A 7292-nucleotide genomic window follows, 5' to 3' on the forward strand; every position below is an offset into this window, starting at 1 on the left:
TCTTTTATACATCATAGCTATCTGATTAGAATACACAACTATATTCAGTTTCACATCATAATTGATTAACTCAACTCTATTTTTCCTCCAATTTTATAACTCTATCACCTTTACTCTGACAACTAGTCAATAACATCTGTCCAATCTAGGGCACAAGCCCTAGTCAACCAATCATATACATTCTTTACAATTGAAATTATCTCAAAATTAGTTTATTTAACTTATCAATTTCACCTCTATTTTCATACATCATGTAATTTTCGTTGCTCAAACTCAACATTCTGACTTCCTTTGTCTTATAATCTGATCATCGATATACTCATTCTTAAACTCTTCTTATCAATCCTCAACTTTACTCAAATATGCAAATCCTTACTTCCTTTTCCTTTACTATACCACATTACTATGATCCAAATATACAACTGTATCTAGACCCATTTCATATTTGGTTATCATATGCTGACAATATCTTATAATCTTATAATTCCAGTACATTTTATCACGTACTCTGGTTAGCCAACGCTAACTCTTTCCGTCTTAACTGTAAACCCTTATCATATAAAAACTCTTGCTTATACACAATAATATCATTTTGTTTCGAACTCAAAAGCTCTGACTTTATACATTTTATACGCTTGTCACTGATACACTTATTCTTGAACTCTTCTACCAATTCTTACTGCATCATTTGATCTTTTAACGCTCTTATGGTGACACTTGTTCACCTTATTTTATCTTATCCACAAAATAATAAAACTACTCCCTATCACTTTTCCGGTTCAAAACAATGAAAACCTGCTATCACTATTCTAATATGATTTCAACTTTTTGAAATCAATCTTTGAACTTACGAGGCATTTCCTGATGTGTCCGCTCTTTATCCTGCCTGACCAGGGTAAGTGAATTGCTATTACAATCAGATTTACCTCTCACTTCATTTCGAAACTATTGCAATCAGATTTCTACAATATCATACTATTCTTATTCTATTAGCAAGACATTATACTCCTTACACTTATCAGATCAGAAATTATTGACTTTGTGTTGGCATGTACACAATTTAAATCTCATTTAACTTCGGTTTAAGCCTAGAATCGGCTAAACCTTAGCTCTGATACCATTAAATGTAACACCCCCAACCTGTTTCTGACCCGGATCCGAGTCCGAAGTGTCACATTGACTTTTCAAAACCTTTACTTGTATAAAATAGTGAGTGATTTAAAAATTTATTATTACATATAACTTATTCAAAACCTTTACCAAACTATTCAGAACTTCAAAAGAGCGGATTTTATTATTACATGCTTGAGGGTAGACACGATGTACTTCAAAAGGTCCGGACCATCGAGACTTTAGTTTTCCAGGAAAGAGCTTTAGCCTCGAGTTAAATAGGAGCATCTACTGGCCAATATGAAAATGACGTGGAAAAAGCATTTGATCATGCCACTTCTTGGTTTTTTCTTTGTAAATCTTGTCATTTTCATATGCTTGTGCTCGAAACTCTTCTATTCCATTCAGATCGAGTAATCGTCGCTCCCCAGCTAGTTTTGTGTCAAAATTCAGCTTCTTGATGGCCCAATATGCCTTATGCTCTAACTCCACAAGTAGGTGGCATGATTTCCCATATACCATCTTGAAAGGTGACATTCCCACAGGTGTTTTGAATGACGTTCGATAAGCCCAAAAAGTTTTATCCAGCTTCGGGAACCAATCCTTCATTCTAGGATTCACCACATTCTCTAGGATTTGTTTGATCTCCCGATTGGCCACTTCCTATTTCCCATTGGTTTGTGGGTAATATGCCATGGCAATTTTATGTCTTACTTTATATTTTTGTAATGCCTTGACAATTAGCTTGTTATCAAAATAAATGCCCTTGTCTCTGATGAGGGCTCTTGGTGCTCCAAATCGGGTAAATATGTTCTTCTGAAGGAACTTAAGCATGGTTTTAGAGTTATTCCTAGGTGTGGCAATAGCTCCAACCCACTTAGATATGTCGTCCACAGCAAGTAAAATATACAAGTCTCCAAAAGAATATAGGAAAGGTCCCATGAAGTTAATCCCCCTTACGTCAAAGAGTTCAATCTCCAGAATGTTTTGCAATGGCATTTTATGTCATCTTGAAATGTTCCCAGTGCGCTGGAATCTATCACATGCTTTGCAAAACTCATGAGCATCCTTGAATAGTGCAGGCTAGTAAAAGCCTGATTGGAGGACCTTAGCAGCAGTCCTCGCATCTCCGAAATGTCCTCCATAGAGGAATGTATGGCAATGGTGTAGAATGACTCTTTGTTCCTCCTCATGGACACAACGTCGAATCATTTGATTGGCGCATTGTTTGAATAAGTATGGCCCATCTTAGATGTAGAACTTGGCATTATGCGTGAACTTTTTCCTACAATGGTTGTTCAATTCATAAGGCATAGTACCACTAAGAAGAAAATTGACAATGTCAGCGTACCACGAGATTGCCGTGGCATGTAAAATTTTCTCATCAGGTAATTCTTCTTGAATATCTAAAATGTCATGACACTCAAAATTGTTCTCTAGCCTAGATAAATGATATACAACCTGGTTTTCAGTACCTTTCCTTTCTATTACATCTAACTCAAATTCCTACAGTAGTAATATCTACCTAATGAGTCTAGGCTTGGCATCTTTATTGTTCACTATGTATTTTATAGTTGAGTGATCAATGTGAACAATGAATTTGGTGCCTATCAAGTATGACCTAAACTTGTCAAATGCAAATACCTCGATAAATAATTCTTTTTTCAGTGGTAGTATAGTTCAGTTGTGCTTCATTCAAGGTACGACTAGCATAATATATAACATAGAAAATTTTACCTCTGCGTTGCCCAAGTACAGCTCCCATGGAAAAATCGCTCGTATCACATATCAGCTCAAATAGTGACATCCAATCGGGGGAACCACAATAGGTGCAGAGATAAGTCTTTGTTTCAGCTCAGTGAATGCGTCGTGACAATTATTATCGAACACTAAGGGTTGATTTTGTTGAAGCATGGTGCATAAGGGCTTGGATATCGTGGAGAAGTCCTTGATGAATCTTCTATAAAACCCAGCATGTCTAAGGAAACTCCTAATGCCCTTGATAGAAGTTGGTAGGGTAGCTTCCCGATCACCTCAATTTTGGCTTTGTCCACTTCAATGCCCTTTTTAGAAATCTTATGGCCTAGAACAATCCCTTCGGTCACCATGAAGTGACATTTTTCCCAATTTAGCACGAGATCGGCCTCCTCACGTCATTTGAGTACCTTTGCCAGATTTCCGAGGAATTTCTCAAAGTCATCTCCAGAAACAGAGAAGTCGTGCATAAAGATTTCTAGGAAATCCTCAACCATGTCAGAAAATATGGCTTGCATGCAGCGTTGAAATGTTGTCAGGGTATTACAGAGTCCAAAAGGCATCCTTCGGAAACTATAGTGACATAGGGACACATGAACGTAGTCTTCTCTTGGTCCTCTGGTGTGATGGAAATTTGATTATACCCTGAGTATCCGTCCAAGAAACATCAATATGCCTTGCCAGCCAGTCGATCCAACATTTGACCGATGGAAGGAAAAAGGAAGTGGTCATTCTTATTGGTCGTGTTGAGTTTGCAATAGTTCATGCATATTCGCCACCCAGTGACAGTTCATGTTGGTAACAACTCATTGTCTTCACTTGTCACCACAGTCGTGTCTCCCTTCATTAGTTTACATTGGACGGGACTCACCTAAGAAATATCAAAGATGGAATAAATCCCTACAGCATCAAGCCATTTGAGAATTTCTTTCATCATAACTTGCTTTATGATTGAGTTTAATCTTCTTTGTGGTTCTATGGATTTGCCATGGCATTCTTTCAGCAGGATTTTATACATGCAAATGGTAGGACTTATTCCCTTCAAATCTGCCATAGTTCATCCTAACGCTCTCTTGTGCTGTGACAAAACTCTTAACAAACTACATTCTTGGTTAAGAGTAAGGGCAGAGGAAATAATAATAGGTAAAGTTTCATTACTACCCAGATAAGCATATTTAAGATGATGTGGCAAATTATTTAACTCTAGGGTAGGTGCATGTTGTAATGAGGGCTTATGAGGAATAAACTCATCAAAATCAAGAGGTTCAAAATGCGTACCTGGGCTAGCTGTGTGGCAATGGTATAGAATGTTTCTTTGTTCCTCCTCGGGGACACAACGTCGAATCATTTGTTTGGCGCATTGTTTGAATAAGTATGGCTCATCCCAGAAGTAGAACTTGCTATTATGCGTGAACGTTTTCCTAACATGGTTGTTCAATTCATAAGGCATAGTACCACTAAGAAGAAAATTGGCAATGTCAGCGTACCATGAGATTAACGTGGCATGTAAAATTTTCTCATCAGGAAATTCTTCTTGAATATCTAAAATGTCATGATACTCAAAATTATTCTCTAGCCTAGATAAATGATATGAAACATGGTTTTTAGTACCTTTCATATCTATTACATCTAAGTCAAATTCCTGCAGTAGTAATATCCACCTAATGAGTCTAGGCTTGGCGTCTTTATTGTTCACTAAGTATTTATAGCTGAGTGATCATTGTGAACAATGACTTTTGTGCCTATCAAGTATAACCTAAACTTGTCAAATGCAAATACCACGACAAGTAATTCTTTCTCAGTGGTAGTATAGTTCAGTTGTGCTTCATTCAAGGTACGACTAGCATAATATATAACATGGAAAATTTTACCTCTGCATTGCCCAAGTATAGCTCCCATGGAAAAATCACTCGTATCACACATCAGCTCAAATGGTGACATCCAATCAGGGGGAACCACAATAGGTGCAGAGATAAGTCTTTGTTTCAGCTCAGTGAATGCGGCGTGGCAATTATTATCGAACACTAATGGTTGATTTTGTTGAAGCATGGTGCATAAGGGTTTGGATATCATGGAGAAGTTCTTGATGAATCTTCTATAAAACCCAGCATGTCCAAGGAAACTCCTAATGCCCTTGATAGAAGTTGGTAGGGTAGCTTCCTGATCACCTCAATTTTGGCCTTGTCCACTTCAATGCCTTTTTTAGAAATCTTATGGCCTAGAATAATGCCTTTTGGTCACCATGAAGTGACATTTTTCCCAATTTAGCACGAGATCAGTAGGATTGCTTGAAAAGCATAAGTGACATAGGGATACGTGAGCGTAGTCTTCTCTTGGTCCTCTGATGTGATGCCAATTTGATTATACCCCGAGTATCCATCCAAGAAACAGCAATATGCCTTGCCAGCCAGTCGATCCAGCATTTGATCGATGGAAGGAAAAAGGAAGTGATCATTCTTAGTGGTCGTGTTGAGTTTGCAATAGTTCATGCATATTCGCCACCCAGTGACAGTTCATGCTGGTAACAACTCATTGTCTTCACTTGTCTCCACAGTCGTGTCTCCCTTCGTTGGCTTACATTGGACGGGACTCAACTAAGAACTATCAAAGATGGGGTAAATCCCTACAGCATCAAGCCCTTTGAAAATTTCTTTCATCATAACTTGCTTCATGATTGGGTTTAATGATCTTTATGGTTCTATGGATTTTCCATGGCATTCTTTTAGCAAGATTTTGTGCATGCAAATGGTAGGAATTATTCCCTTCAGATCTGCAATAGTTCATCCTAACGCTCTCTTGTGCTATGACAAAACTCTTAACAAACTACATTCTTGGTTAAGAGTAAGGGCAGATGAAATAATATTAGGTAAAGTTTCATTACTACCCAGATAAGCATATTTAAGATGATGTGACAAATTCTTTAACTCTAGGGTAGGTGCATGTTGTAATGAGGGCTTAGGAGGAATAAACTCATCGAAATCAAGAGGTTCAAAATGCGTACTTGGGCTAGCTATGAGGAAGCTAGCATGCTTCTTTTCCAAAGAAAAGTCATTGGTCTCTTCGACACTTTCTTCTTCAAATAACCTCTCATCATTTTCCAGCTAAATGAAATTATCTTCGAAAATGCTCTGGAATTCTTCAACCTCATCCGTGTATTTGAGAGTATGAAAGACACTAACTGTGACACATTGGTTGGTCACTCACATGGTAAGTTTACCATTCTCACAGTCGATAAGAATATGTTCTTTAGCTAGGAAGGGTTTCCCCAAGATTATAGGTTTTGTGGCATCAACCACGCAATCCATTATAAGAAAGTCAATTGGAAATACGAATTTATCTGCCTTCATAATGACATCCTCGACTAGCCCCTCAGGATGAACATGGGAGTGGTCGACTAATTGCAAGATAATAGAGGTGGGCCTCATATTTCCTATTCCAAGCTTTACAAAGATTGACTTATGCATTAAGTTCACACTTGAGCCAAGGTCACATAGTGCCTTCCCAACATAATTTTCTCCTATCGAACATGGAATGATGAAATTTCTCGAATCTTTTTTTTGTCATAGTTTATTTAGGGAAGAGCAATATTCTTTTGCCATGGCAACTGTCTCGTACTTCTCAGCTTTTCTTTTCTTAGTAATAATCTCCTTAAGGAATTTAGCTTATGTCGGCATTTGTTCTATAGCTTTTAGAAAAGGAACATTGATTTGAAGTTGGTTCAAAATGTCAACAAACTTCTTGAATTGAATGTCATCATCATGTTTCTTCAGTCTTTCTGGGAACGGAGATGGGGGTCTGACTTTCTTTAATGAAGGGGTGGGAACAGAGTTTGCCTTGGCATTTTTGTTTGCTCCCTCAGTTGTTTTACTCGATGAACCCTCATCTTTATCCTCTTTCACTTTCGTTTCTTCTGGCAATTCACGCTCAACTTGAATGGCTACAGGGGGTAATTTAGTATTCGGTCTTCCCCTAAACTTATCTTTTACATTGATTTGGGTACCACTCAATAGAGTGAGTACACTACATTGCTCCTTGCCATGACGTTTTGTGACTTTAGTGTCACTCGGTAGATAACCTGGTCGACGTTCTTGTAATGTCGCGGTAATTTGACCAACCTGACCCTCCAACGCCCTCAGAGATGAACTGTGGCTCTGAAGCAAAACTCCTTGGCTTTTTATGGAGGTCACATGGTCTTTGCGGTTGCTATAAACTCTTGCATTATGACCTCCAAAGAACTTGTGTTAGATAAATATGACCCTCCCTTGTTAGAATTATTCCATGATATATGCATTTAAAAACCTTGGGAGTCATTGAAATTCTGCTACCGAACGGGTTGATTAGAATTGTTGGTTCCTTGATTTCCCCACGAGAAGTTTGGATGTTTACGCCATCCATGATTATATGTGTTAGAATAGGGGTTATTGTTA

This window comes from Hibiscus syriacus, unplaced genomic scaffold, assembly GCF_006381635.1.
Source record: "Hibiscus syriacus cultivar Baekdansim isolate YM2019G1 unplaced genomic scaffold, ASM638163v2 tig00112673_pilon, whole genome shotgun sequence".
Taxonomy (NCBI): domain Eukaryota; kingdom Viridiplantae; phylum Streptophyta; class Magnoliopsida; order Malvales; family Malvaceae; genus Hibiscus; species Hibiscus syriacus.